Here is a 15279-nt window from a genome sequence, read left to right on the forward strand (position 1 = left end):
CTCTTGGGTCAGTGCAGTTGAATGCACTGGTTCAAAGGCTTAGACAGGGACTAGTACTATAAATGTCATTATATCTCAGTAGAGGATTTGGGAGGCCACCCAGATAGGTTTGAGTACTTTATACAAATGTAACCCCTATGACATTTACCTTGGTTCCTGGGTCTCTATGCAAGTAACTCAGGGGGAGGTGCTGTCCCTGGATGGTAGGGGGACTCAGGGCAGACTCAGAGTCTGCTGGGCAACCAAGATGGAGAGAGGAGAGACACTATTTTGAATGATGGGCCCCTGATGGTTCAGGGGAGTTATAGCCACTGTGCCTGGATGGCTATCGACACACCTCATCAGAGGAGGAGCAGCTTTCGAAGGTATCAAGTATCAGAGGGGCTGTGTTAGTCTGTATCCACAAAAACAATGAGGAGTCTGGTGGCACCTTAAAGACTAACAGATTTATTTGAGCATAAGCTTTCATGGTTAAAAAACCCACTTCTTCAGATGCATCTGAATAAGTGAGTTTTTTACCCATGAAAGCTTATGCCCAAATAAATCTGTTAGTCTTTAAGGTGCCACCGGACTTCTCGTTGTTGATTTGAAGGTATGAATAAAAGACTCATGGCACGGCCACAGCTGGCCCAGGTCAGCTGACTCAGGCTCATAGGGCTTGGGCTGTGGGGCTATAAAATTGCCATGTAGATGTTCAGGCTTGGGCTGGAGCCTGGGGCTCTGAGACCCAACAAGAGGGTAGGGTATCAGAACCCAGGCTCAGGCTAGAGCCTGAATGGCTACACAGCAATTTTTAGCCCGCAGCCCTTGTCTGAGTCAGCTGACCTGGGCTCTGAGACTTGGTACCATGGGATTTTTCCTGCAAGCCAGACACACTCTGAGAGAAAGGGGCTCTAAGGTTAGAGTTCAAGTGATGGACAAGAATAAAGCCCAGGAAAGTAGAGGTAACCTGACCAGTAAAGAAAGTCTTCAGTAAAATGCCCATCCTTGGGAATAGTATGAGAGGGGGGAAGCCACTCTGAGAGAGGGTCTGGAGCCAGCCACTGAAAAGGTAGGACTTGCTGTTCGGTGAGCTTGGAAGTCCCAGGCCTGCATGCAGGGTTCCCTGAGAACAGGCTTCTGGGTACCTGGAAGCAATCTCTCTAATGCTAAACTGTATTATACAGTTCAGCCACTAGGTGACACTATTTGCAAAATACCTTATTTAAACAAACTTCAGCCATACCTGGCTGAGCATTAAAGGATCTTATGAGGAACCCATCTTCTGTGTATAAGTAAGCTCTACAGCCAGTCCATATCTGGTACAGGGACATGACATGATGTCAGGAGTAATCTAAGAACAGAAACAGAAGGAACAAAGCAACAGAGGTTGGAGGATCTTATGAACATCCCACACTTCAGTGCCCCAGAGAATTTCAGCTTTGACAAACCTTCACAGTAGACAGACGGGAAGCAGTATTTTGCAAGACTTTGAATTGCAAACAAACTCCACAAAGAAACAGATAATGTACAGGTATCTTTAATTTATGCTATGGGGAAGCAAGCAGAGCATATCTTTAAATTCTTTGAATTTATGGAAGACAGTCACAAAGATAACAAGTAAGGATTCTGGTTTTATTTGATGCATACTTTATACCTCAGAGAAATGCCGTTTATGAGAGAGCATGTTTCCACCAGAGAATTCAAGAACCAGGGGGAAATGTTGAATATTTTATAAGAGATTTGCATTCATTGGCTGAAAAATCTGATTTTGGGAATGCAAAAAATGAAAATATCAGATAAAAACCTATCACAGCTGTCCTCATGCCTCAGTGGGTCCCAGCTGAAAATGTCAAATTCAGGACAGACTGCTGAGAAATAGAGCAGACTCACCCCAAACTGGTGGTTATTCTGTCATTAGATTATACTATGCCAGTAACAAAAGTGAACTTCTGGTTAACAAGAAGTCAAAAATGTAGTCTCCTTAGGCATTCCAGCCCTTGGCTCATCACTCAGACACTGGACTTTATGATGAGTAGCTACTGAAAAACAATTTAATCAGATATAGGGTCCTTATAATCCCAAGGGATCAGCCATTTAGCCAGGTCAATATATAACTCAGATTTTACCCAAGAAAAAGATGCCAATCTTTTAATAATGAAAAATTAAAGGTTTAATAATATAAAAAAGAAGAGAGTTATAAATATTTAAGATCTCATATAAAGACTTTGCAATCACTTATATGTATATCAGGTTTGTAGCAGTGATGGAATAAACTGCTAGCTTGCACAAGTCTCTCTGGAATTATCCAAACAGATTGGGAGTCATCAGTCCTTTTTCAGAGCTTCCTTGATAGAAATCTAGTCCAGAGAAATGAAGCGGGAAATGAAGACAAAATGGAAATGTCCCAGGTGCGTTTTTTACATCCTCTGCCATCTGAATAGAAATGTAATGTCCCAAACAAAGTCCACAGCCCGTGTTTGTAAAAAGTTAGTGGCCCAAGATGGAGTCCAGGGTCACATGAACATATCACATGTTCTTACATAGTTTGCTGAATCACAGGGCGTGACCATGGGCCCCTCAGAGTTTGAGGCGTCCACCGGAAGACCTACTGGATGGGGTGAGTTTCTTCTATGGCCCATTATTAGAGTGAAGTGTCCTTAATAGGCCATCAACACATAGCTGTCTAGCCTTGATGTAAATCCTATCTGGTGGTTGTTACCCAGGAATACAACACATGTATAAGATACACATACATAATCAATATTCATAACTTTATATACAAAGATGATACATGGATTTTAACCAGGATAATTGTAACCCTTCTGCCTCTCTGAGTTGGCAGCAACAAGGGCCGGGTTCAGTATCCAGGGGTTCCGTTTCAATAACACAATGCATAACCGGCTTGAGCCCCTATCATAACCTTAGTCCCAGATTTGGACCTTAGCGTCCAAAATATGGGGGTTAGCATGAAAACCTCCAAGCTTAGTTACCAGCTTGGACCTGGTACCTGCTGCCACCACCCAAAAAATTAGAGTGTTTTGGGGCACTCTGGTCCCCCTGAAAAACCTTCCCTGGGGACCCCAAGACCCAAATCCCTTGAGTCTCAAAACAGAGGGAAATAATCCTTTTTCTCTTCCCCCCTCCAGGTGCTCCTGGAGAGATACACAGACACAAGCTCTGTGAATCCAAACAGAGTGATTCCCCCTCTCTGTTCCCAATCCTGGAAACAAAAAGTACTTTCCTATTCCCCCAGAGGGAATGCAAAATCAGGCTAGCAAATCCAACACACAGATCTCCCCGATTTCTTCCTCCCACCAATTCCCTGGTGAGTACAGACTCAATTTCCCTGAAGTAAAGAAAAACTCCAACAGGTCTTAAAAGAAAGCTTTATATAAAAAGAAAGAAAAATACATACACATGTTCTCTCTGTATTAAGATGATACAATACAGGGTCAATTGCTTAAAAGAATATTGAATAAACAGCCTTATTCAAAAAGAATACAAATCAAAGCACTCCAGCACTTATATTAATGCAAATACCAAAGAAAAGAACCCATATAACTTACTATCTGATCTCTTTGTCCTTACACTTAGAAACAGAAGACTAGAAAGTAGAAACTACTTCTCCAAAGCTCAGAGAAAGCAGGCAGACAGACAAAAGACTCAGACACTCAATTCCCTCCACCCAAAGTTGAAAAAATCCGGTTTCCTGATTGGTCCTCTGGTCAGGTGCTTCAGGTGAAAGAGACATTAACCCTTAGCTATCTGTTTATGACACGCCCCCCAAATTGCAGACAGTGGGGAAGCTCACTGGCGGCGATTTCCTTCTAGAACTTTAAAATAAACAGATTAATACAACACATACACCTTTACATATACTCCTAAGTATATAACTAACAGACTTCGACATTTTAAGAACACTTTTTAACTACTGAATTCTGGGAAACTCTCACGGGAGAGTGCATCAGCTACTTTGTTAGAAGCTCCTGTGATGTGTTGAATTTCAAAATCAAAATCTTGGAGAGCTAAACTCCAACGAAGAAGTTTCTTGTTGTTCCCCTTGGCAGTATGAAGCCACTTTAGTGCATCATGGTCAGTTTGTAGTTGGAACCGCCATCCCCAAACATATGGGCGTAGCTTTTCCAGGGCGTACACAATGGCATAGCATTCCTTTTCACTGACTGACCAGTGACTTTCCCTCTCAGACAGTTTCTTGCTGAGAAACACGACAGGATGGAAGTTGTGATCTGTTGCTTCCTGCATGAGCACCGCTCCTATACCACGCTCAGATGCATCTGTGGTTACTAGGAATGGCTTGTCAAAATCCGGGGCCCTGAGCACAGGGTCAGACATGAGTGTTGCCTTAAGTTGGGTAAAGGCCTTTTGACACTCATCAGTCCACTTAACTGCATTTGGCTGGGTCTTTTTGGTCAGGTCGGTCAGTGGGGCAGCGGTTTGGCTGTAGTGTGGTACAAATCGCCTGTAGTATCCGGCCAAGCCTAAGAAGGATTGGACCTGCTTCTTTGACTTTGGGACAGGCCACTTTTGGATAGCATCCACCTTGGCCTGTAGGGGGTTTATGGTTCCTCGACCCACCTGGTGCCCCAGGTAAGTCACTCTGTTTTGGCCTATTTGACACTTTTTGGCCTTAACAGTTAGTCCTCCGGTGTTTATCTTCTGCACTGCAGGCTCTGTTGCCTCCTGAAGTCTGCCTAGCAACAGTGCCTTTAGCTAATCTTCAATGTTAAGTAAACCTGAAAAACCACTTTATTTGCATGCATATAGTGCTGGAACTTGCCTCCTAATGGGAGGGCTATTGCATGACAAAAGACCCTTAACAGTCTGGTAATGGCTTCTTGCTTAACATGCAAGCCACAAACTGCCAGAGAGAGCAGAAAAAAAAATTCTCTCTGGTTCCCTTTTAAAACCAACTGTTTCTCTCTGCTAAAAAGCCCTTAGCAGAGAAAAGAAAAATATAATATTCCTACTGGCTTCTGGATTCTGTCTATATCCCACCTGCTGCACACCATATCATAACCTTAGTCCCAGATTTGGACCTTAGCGTCCAAAATATGGGGGTTAGCATGAAAACCTCCAAGCTTAGTTACCAGCTTGGACCTGGTACCGCTGCCACCATATCATATGCTAACCCCCATATTTTGGACGCTAAGGTCCAAATCTGGGACTAAGGTTATGATAGCCCCCACCCAGTGACCTGGGACACTTACATACCACACCCCCCCGGGTGCCTCTAGGAGGCAATAATTCCCCTCTCGCAAGCACGGAGTCTGTGTATAGCAAAATCCTTTTAATAAAGGAAGGAAAGAGTGAGGCATCCCATTGGAGAAACACCACAAACAGGATTATAACACAAACCATAAGCAAAAACCCACCTCCAAGTACTTTTGGCAATGTCCTTTCCCCCTTAGGGTCTTAAGCCTAATCACCCCAAAGTCCAACAACCCAAAAGTCTCTGGTCAGTGCCACCCCAGAATTCAAAAGTTTATCTGCAGAGTTTTACCCCCCAAGCCTGGGTGGAAATGGGGTTGGGGGGGAGTCCACACAAGGTGTTAAGGGGCACCTTATGTGGGCCAGGGCCAACTGCTCTGCATCTCCGTGGAGTTCTGCTGTAGCCTTCACCACGACCAGCTCCACTACACCAGCTGTGCCGCTCCTCCAGCCGTTCCTGCAAACCACTTCACTCCACTCACTGTTCCATGGCTGCTCCAACATGCTGCAAACTGCTCCACTCTCCCAGCTGCTTAACGATAGGTCTTCAGGCTCCCTCGCTAGTTAACACAGCACTCAGTGATTTCAGCTCTTAGTGGGGGAGCCCTGGTGCTGGTGCACCATTGGCCCAACATGAATCAGCTCAGCAGTCTCTAGATGGACTCCTAATGGAATCAAAATTAGCTCTACTCTTTTACAGTGGAGAGAGGAGGATGTGTAATTGGTGTTCCAGGCCCTCAGAAGGGGCCCATACCATCAGGTACACACACCAGTCCCCAACCTCTCTCAATTCACTGGGTTTTGGAACTCATGTCCCTTGTCTAGCAAGCGTCACTTAAGTTATATTGAGACATCTCTGTCATAAAGCAGTCTCGTAGTTCCTCATTCACATAATCAGGTGGCAACACTTTATTTATCCTGCCCCAATAACAAAGAAATTGGGGATCCCAGGGCTGTCAAAATAACCATCCCAGGCTGCCTTGGGCTATGCTGGGCGTGCCCATGCAAATACCTGAGATTCCACACTTCCTGAAATTCTTTCCACACTTCCCATAATTCACCACCAGATGTCAGGGTAGAGCTCATCCTGACTTTGCTTACATAATCATATTTGATAGACTGTAATTTTCCCAGGACTCCCTAGCGTCTACCTCCCCGACCCTTCAAATAGCCCCCAGAGCCCTGCTGCTGGAGCCCTGGGTTAGCGGCAGCGGGTCTCCGGTGGCTATTTAAAGGGCCCAGGGCAGTAGAGGCAGCGGGAGCCCTGGCCCTTTAAATAACCCCCAGAACCCCACTGCCACTACCCCAGGGCTCCAGCAGTGGGGCTTTGGCGGCAATTTAAAGGGCTTGGGGCTCCAGCTGTTGCTGGGAGCTCCAGGCCCTTTAATTGCAGCATGGGGAAGCCGGGCCGCCCCGGTATGGTGCACCAGCTCTTGCTGGTATGCCGTACCGGGGCGTACAGGCTTACTTTCACCTCTGCATATAGCGTACATACACCTTGCTATCCCATTACTTCATAAAGTGGAAACAAAATAAAAGAGGATGGAGCACACTGACATAACTGAGAAAAATCTTGAACAGCATGATGTGCCCTAAGGATACCAGTTATAAACAAAAATGGAAAAATATTAATCTGTGTGAATCTTCAAAGACTTAATGAAGCAGTTATGGGAGAAAAATATATCCTCCCAACACTGGGATGACTTTCTCCCCAAAGTAAAAGGAATTACAGTATTCTGCAAAGTGAGTGCCTCGAGTGGATTCTGGCAAATTCTTTTAGCCAAAGAAAGTGCTAAACTGACTACACATATCACACATTTTGAGAGCTTTTGCTTTCAAAGGTGACCTTTCGAAACTACCAGTGGAATTGAAATTTTCTAAAGAACGATGGCAGAACTGTTAAACACAAGGGAGTTATAGTTTTCATGGACAATGTTCTGATATGCATCTTTGATGGAAGAACACAAAAAACCCTCAATGAATTCCTAAGCCTAATCAGTCAGTCTAGACCAAAGCTAAACAAGGAAAAATGCATTTTCTGTCTACCCCAAATCAAGTTTTTTGGACAGACAATAAACAAAGATGGAACCAGTCCTAGCCCTGAGAAAGTAAAAGCAATTTGAGAATTGAATGCATAATTTAATGTACCAGAACTGAGAGGTATACTAGAGATAGTAAATTATTTTGGTCGATACCTACAAGCCCTTTCTACAACGAAAAAAACCATTGACTGAATTGTTCATAGTGAAGATGCATTTGACTTTGGGGCCAAATCAAGAAACTGCCTTCTAAAAGGTCAAAGAAATGAGCTCAACAGCTCCAGTTTTCAAGTACTATGATGTGCACAATCTCACACCACAAGCTACAGCCTGTGTGTATGTTGTTGCAACAATATGGCTCTGAGTGGAAGCCAGTTGCAGTTTGTTCTCACACACTTACAGAACCTGAAAAATAATATGCACAAATTGAAAAGGTGTGCCTGGCAAGTGTACAGGCATGTCATAGTACAATTCCCCAGTCTGAACCTTAGCGTCCAAAAGATGGGGTACCAGCATGAATTCCTCTAAGCTCAATTACCAGCTTAGAACCTGTAGCGCTGCCACCAACCAGGAATTCCAGTGCCTGGTACACTCTGGTCCCCCCAAAGCCTTGCCTGGGGACCCCCAAGACCCAGACCCTCTGGATCTTAACACAAGGAAAGTAAACCCTTTCCCTCACTGTTGCCTCTCCCAGGCTTCCCCTCCCTGGGTTACCCTGGAAGATCACTGTGATTCAAACTCCTTGAATCACAAAACAGAGAGGACAATTCACCTTCCTCCCTCCTTCTCTTTCCCCCTCCCAGACTCTTCCTGAGAGAAAGTAATCCTGGCACAGAGAGAAATTAGCCTCTCTCTCCCTCTTCCCTCCTTTCTCCCCACCAATTCCCTGGTGGATCCAGACCCAGTCCCCTGGGGTCTCACCAGAATAAAAAAACCAATCAGGTTCTTAAACAAGAAAAGCTTTTAATTAAAGAAAGAAAAAACAGTAAAAATTATCTTTGTAAATTTAAAAAAAATGGAACAGGTACAGGGTCTTTTAGCTATAGGCACTGGGAATACCCTCCCAGTCTAAGTATTCAAGTACAAATTAAAATCCTTTCAGCCAAAATACAAATTTGAACTCCTTTCAGCCAAATACACAATTAAACTACTTTCAGCCAAATGCACATTTGCAAATAAAAAAACAAACATAAGCTTAACTCGCTTTATCTACCTAGTACTCACTATTTTGAATCTATAAGAACCTGTATCAGGGAGATTGGAGAGAAACCTGGTTGCACGTCTGGTCCCTCTGAGCCCCCAGAGTGAACAACAACCAAACACTAACAGCACAGCACAAAAACTTCCCTCCCTCAAGATTTGAAAGTATCCTGTCCCCTGATTGGTCCTCTGGTCAGGTGACAGCCAGGCTTACAGAACTTGTTAACTCTTTACAGTCAAAGAGATATAAAGTACTTCTGTGCTATTAGCTTTTCTTATCTGTTTATGACAGGGCATATGAGAACTTTTATAGATATCTGTGTGGACTGGATTCATTTACACTGATAATAGACCATAAATTACTTGTAACCCTCATCAACGGAAAAGACCTGGATCAAGCACCACTGAGATGCCAACATCTATTGCTAAGGTTAATGTGATTTAACCCAATTGCTAAACATCTTCCTGGGGAAAATCTGGTAGTAGCAGACCCTCTGTCAAGAAGCTCTGCATTTGTACTCAACTACCCATGAGTACAAAGATGATGTAAAGGCAGGGAATCGAACTGAACTCGAACCTGAACCCGGAAAACAGTTCAGATAAGTTTTTTGAGTGAACCGGAACTGAAACTGACCTGAAAATTCCCACTCACATTGAACCTAAGCTGACACCAACAATCCCCCCAAAACACCCAAAAAACCTGGTATCTGGTTCAAAATAACAGGGTTCAATAATCAGGTCCTGGGGAAGGGTCTTTTGGGGGTGCTGAGGAAGGGTCTCTCTCTGCTCGAAACCTAGAGAGAGAGGGGCAGAGACTATACTTCTCAGGATGCTATTGCAGGAGATGCAAAGAGAGGGAGGAGGGGGAGAGAGGGGTTCTGGGATTGATAGTCCTTCTGTCTGTTATGTCCAGGTAGAGATCTGCCATGGAAGGGAATTAAAACTCCCAGAACACCTCCCTTCCCTCTCCATCTCCTCCCTCTCCCCACGTTCTGCTGAGTGCTTGTTCCTGCTACGTAAGTCAGTGAATAAAGGGCATTTTCTGTGGTGAAATACAGGTTGTCACCTCAGTGGTCAAATATGACTGACAGAGTTCTGGAAGATGTTGTACTAATATGTGCAAATAACTTGTTTAAAATATATTTTTTCTAAAGTGAAAGAAATATTTATCTTTTTTTTTTTAGTAGAAGTTATAATGCAAGCATAAGAGTGTGTAACATTAGTCCTCAGGATATGTATCTGAACCACTTCAAACAGATTCAAAGTGATTGAACTGGTTACCAAACCATCATTCTAAGTTAGTGTCTAAATCAGAGAGTTAGGAAATATTGATGAACCCAAACCAGACCCGAACGAAACCTTTTAATGTTTCCAGTCCCTGCATAAATGTGTACGTGGATGCTGTGGACACATACAGACCTGTGTCAGGAAAGACTACCTCATCTACAAAAAGTAATCTCGACAGACACGTAACTTCAGGAAGCTCTAAGTTACATTTGGGGTGGCTGGCCCAAGTATCCAAAGGACACTGTCGAAGTGACAAGAAACTATTTTTCAGTGAACAATTAAGTGAGTCAAATGGACAATTAACTGAGTCAAATGATTGAATGTTCTTAATGGCATCATAATTGCAAACAAAATGAGATGAAAAATCCTAAACCTCATCCATGAAGGTTCAAGAATTAACTAAATGCCATGAATGAGCCAACCAGTTAGTGTGGTGGCCAGGCATCAGCAAGGACATAAAGACCAAAGTATCTGCACATGAACACTGCAGAACTAATAGACCAACACAACACAAGGAACCTTTACTAACAACACATCTACCAGACAGACCATGGCAGAGACTAGCTGTAGATTTATGCGAATTCAGAGGACATCATTACCTGATCATCATGGACTGTTTTTCCTGGAATATTGAAATAATGTTAGTGTTATTGAGAAACTGAAGTGCGCTTTTGTTCACTTTGGTATTCCAGAACAACTAGTGATGGACAATGGACTGCAATTCACTGCAGCAGAATTTAAATAATTCCTAACGAAATATGATTTTGATCATATTACTAGCAGCCCACATTACCCACAAGTGAATGGAGAGGCCGAGAGAGCTGTACAGACAGCCAAGAAAATCCTACAGCAGGAAGATCCATTTATTGCTCTTATGTGTTACAGATCAACACCAATAGCAGCTATTGGATATAGTCCAGCCCAACCCCTGATACAAAGACAACACAGGACTACTGTTTCAACTTTGGAAAAGAACCTATTTTCAAAGTGGCCAGACCTGAAGAGAGTAGGCAGATCAGATAAAAAAAGGTTATAAGAGCTTATGAACCCTTTTTCAATGGACATCACCCAGTTAGAGAACTGCCAGGTCTAAAAACTGGTGACCATGTTCATGTCAAATTCAATGGAGAGAAAGGGTAGACAACTCCAGCTCTCATGAAGAAAAAGAATTCAGCAACCAGATTATATGTGATCAAGACCAATAGTGAAGAGTTCAACAGAAACTGTCAACATCTACAGTTTGTTCCTATGAAAGAACAATCCACAGAACAAACTCTACAGATGGCAGGTGCCGAACAAGAAGAGGACAACTCAGGGATTCCAAACTGGCCTTGGTCAGTTGCTGCAACTAATGGACAGCCAGATGACCAAGTTGTTACGCATTCGGATCATGTAATTAAATAACCAGTATGATTCAGACTGATACATACTGAACTTCAAAGACAGCATAATACTGTAAATGGTAGGAATGTAGAATTTAAAGGGTGAGATGTAATGGAACGCTAAACTGTATTATACTGTACAGCCATTAGGTGGCAATGTGTATACAATACCTTATTTAAACGAACCTCAGTCAGAGCTGGTAGAACATTAAAGGATTTAACAATGAATACATCTAGTGTATATAAGTAAGCTCTGTAGCCAGTCCATTTCTGATACAAGAACATGATACCTAAGCTTGAGCCTTTCCCTGTTCAAGATAACCCCCGTTTACTTCCTGTTTAATACAGTTACTGTGCACCGCCTCCACTCACAGGCACTGCTCCCACAGCTGAGCCTCCACCCTGAGGTGAGCGCTGCCTGGATCTGGCACCCCAACTCCCTGCCCCGAGCCCCCTCCTGCACCCAGACTCCCTCCCAGAACCCACACCCTGTACCCACTCCTGCACCCCAACCTCCAGCCCACACCCCCTCTGCACTTTGAACCCCTTGTGGCTGTTCCTCCACCTAGAGGCAGCAGGGACACATCACCACTTGCAGGGAGCCTTGCAAACCCAGGTAGGGAGCCTGCCAGCCCTGCACCAACTGGAGTATAGACCAGACTTCCTATGAAAATCAGAAATGGCAGTTTATAGAGCTTGCCGGTTGGTAAAGTGCTGGATAAAACAGCTTTTACTGTAGTCTGAAAATGTGAAGTAACACTCATGTTATTGTTCATAATGGCCCTGATCTGTAGCAACCTGAACAATTTTAATCAAGGAATCAGAGTTTAGCACTGGTAATTTTCTCCATTTTAAAATCATTGTCAGCATCAACAATTAGTTACTTCAATCGATTTTAATATAAATGGATAAAGTAGAAGGTATAACGTGATAGCTGTTGTATGACTAACACGTATATTATCATACTCAGACTTTGACCCAGAGAAGCATCTTTCTTCAAGTGCATATGATTGACTAGCACTGGAAAATTCAGCTGTAATTTAAGTTTTTCCTGTATTCATGGATTTGAACTCTCTCCAAAAATCAGATCACAGAAAATAATTTTTAGATAGGGAGACTTAACTATGCCAGCCACTTCTTCCATGGCCACTGCTCAGCAACAGACAAGTAGCAAAAAGTCCCCAGCAGAGGGCCACATGGCAGTGCAAAAAATTAACTGAGGTGAATATGCAGCTTGCCTTTGTTTTTTTTGTTGTGTGTTTATTTTCACACAATTCTACTGTAATGTTTCATTTTTTGTGCCAACAGATACATTATATACACCTAAAGAATTCAGTTATTTGGCACAAAAGTATCTTTTTTATTACCAGAAAAAGGTAGAATGGCCTCTGCCTTCATCACCTTTTCAAGGACAAATACGGCAAATCTATATCAAGTTTTTATTCCATTTTGATATGGCGATATATAGTTGAGATGGTGATTTAATAGTTTGCTTTTTTCACACTTATATGAGTCAGAAACAACAAGGTGGATCTGGACAGTCCTGAAGTCTAATTGATTGCATCTAGTTTTTTTTTCTGTAGAGGCTTTAGTGCCTAGTGCCTTTAGCAACTGGTTTGTTTTTTGTTATTAGGAAGATGGAGAACCCCCACGGGGGCTTTGTTGTTGTTGTCGTTGTTGAACTTAAAAAGAGTCTACTAAAGAGTCAGCATTTTCGTTTCATGCTTTTAATAAACAGGGCACATTCCCAACTTGGTTTTGGTTAACACCATTAAAAGATACAGCTTTGAAGTCCCATGTAACAGATCTTAATAAGTAATGGTGATTCAGTCTTTAAATAGTTGCATAGGCAAGAAGTCTGATGTCTTTTATTCAAGACTGCTTGAGACTGTGATAATAATGGAAAAGGTAGGGCTGACTGATTGACACAGGACTATTCTAATTTAAAATACATAACACTGCAAACCATTAAGAAATCCGATTGATGACCTGGAACCAAGCACAGGTTATGGAATGTCAGTCAGACTGTGAGGTTTTCCTATAGACACTGACACTACGTCTACACTACCACTTATGTCAGTATAACTCATGTAGCTCAGGGGTGTGAATAAGCTACCGCCTGTGCGACATAAGTTACACTGACATAAGCACTGGTGTGGACAGTGCTATGTTGCTGGAAGAACTGCTGCTGCTGACCTAGCTGCAGGCGCTCATTGGGGTAGATTCATTAAATTGACAGGAGAAATCTCTTCCATTGGTTTAGGGCTTGTCTACACTGGCAATTAACAATGCTACAACTTTCTCACTTAGAGGTATGAAAAAACACACCCGAATGCAGCAAGTTGCAGCGCTGTAAAGTGCCAGTGTTAACAGTGCCCCAGAGCTGGGAGCTACAGCCCTTGTTGAGGTGGTTTAATGCTTTAGCTTTGCCAGTGTAGACTGGTCCTTATAGCAGGTTACACTAGAGAGCTTATAGCTGCATCGATGCTGCACTGCTGTTAGCTCTGTAGTGTAGCCATAACCTTAGGCAGAAGAAACTAAGATTTGTTTCAAAAAATGAATTATTATACATTCCAGAAGAATCAATGTTGTGTCCTCCCCATTAACACTCCTTCCATCCTGGGTGTCACTAAGGCCAATCAGACATCTTGTATAATTTTGGCATGAGAAAGACCAATTAAAAATTGTGCATCAATTTGATTTTAGTTTTTTTGAAGGTTTTTTTTTTCCAGGAATTGTATTTTATCTTTATTTCAAATACATTCATTGTATAATTTGATAAAGTGAAATAGAAAGATATGGAGTTAGAATTCAGTGTACTATGTCCTGCAGCCAGTGTGATGATTAGCGGTGGACTCTGGAGACGTAATTCTGCCTCTCACTAATACAAAAGGGCTTCTAGGTTAAGAAGAATGTGGAATGTATTAAAATAGTAAGAAAAATGGTTTCAGAGAATTGACATATCAAGGGACATTTAAAGGTAAGCTGTCAGAATGTTGAGTAAATCATTAAAAAAACTATTCCCTCTGTTACTTTTAACATTTTAGCTTATTAAAAGTGATTTTTTTAAATGTTACCTTTTACCACTTATGCATACTTTTGGTTGGAAGAACTGCTTAGTGGCCTGTCAAGGTTTTTTTCCCCCCACTTTGAACTTTAGATTACAAGAAGTGGGGACTTGCATGAACACTTCTAAGCTTAATTATCAGCTTAGGTCTGATATGCTGCCACCAGCCAGAATTTAGTGCCTGGCACACTTTCTGTTCTCCCAAAACCTTCCCTGGGGAACCCAGACCCAAACCCCTTGAGTCTTAAAACAAGGAGAAATTAACCATCCCCCTCCTTTTCCCCCCAGACTTTCCCCTCCCTGGGTTGCCTTGAGAGGCTTCACACAGAGCCAAACTCCTTGGATCTTAAAACAAAGAGGAATTAACCATCCCCCTGTTTTTCCCCCCTGACTTTCCCCTCCCTGGGTTGCCTTGAGAGGCTTCACACCAATCCAAACTCCTTGGATCTTAAAACAAGGAAAAATCAATCAGGTTCTTAAAAAGAAAGCTTTTAATTAAAGAAAGAAAAAGTAAAAATTATCTCTGTAAAATCAGGATAGAAAATGCTTTACAGGGTACTCAGATTCATATAGACTGGAGGGACCCCCCTCCCAGCCTTAGATTCAAAGTTACAGCAAACAGAGGTAAAAATCCTTCCAGCAAAAAGACACATTTAGAAGTTAAGAAAACAAACATAAGACTAATCCACCTTGCCTGGCTATTACTTACAATTTTAAAACATGAAAGACTGATTCAGAAGGATTGGGAAAACCTGGAATGATCTCCCGAGAGCGAACAACGAACCAAACAAAAAGCACAAACAAAGACTTCCCTCCACCAAGATTTGAAAGTATCTTGTCCCCCTATTGGTCTTCTGGTCAGGTGTCAGCCAGGTTTACTGAGTTTCTTAACCCTTTACAGGTAAAAGAGACATTAACCCATAACCATCTGTTTATGACATGGCCTAAGCAACAGGTCTGAAATACCTACATATAAAGGGGGCACCCACGGGGCTGTAGAGATCTTCCTTATATAACAAAATATTCTTAATCACATTAAATTTGTGCATTTTACACCTGTAACTTTATTGTTCCTGTCATCTACAACATAATT

General features: G+C 42.5%; 1 long non-coding RNA gene across 4 annotated transcripts in view; it reads left to right on the forward strand.

Annotated features, from left to right (window-relative positions):
• The window catches only part of LOC127056733 (uncharacterized), a 39467-nt gene that overhangs the window by 17254 nt on the left and 6934 nt on the right, over positions 1 to 15279 (forward strand). For 2 of the 4 annotated variants that reach the window (XR_007775886.1, XR_007775889.1), the window contains exons 1-2: positions 8747 to 9466; positions 9826 to 11199. This is a non-coding gene — a long non-coding RNA (uncharacterized LOC127056733). Of the gene's footprint in view, positions 1 to 8746; positions 9467 to 9825; positions 11200 to 15279 lie in introns of those variants that run through there. The other 2 variants (XR_007775888.1, XR_007775887.1) reach the window with 2 other exon arrangements.

This window comes from Gopherus flavomarginatus, chromosome 1 (genome assembly GCF_025201925.1).
Source record: "Gopherus flavomarginatus isolate rGopFla2 chromosome 1, rGopFla2.mat.asm, whole genome shotgun sequence".
Classification (NCBI taxonomy): Eukaryota; Metazoa; Chordata; order Testudines; family Testudinidae; genus Gopherus; species Gopherus flavomarginatus.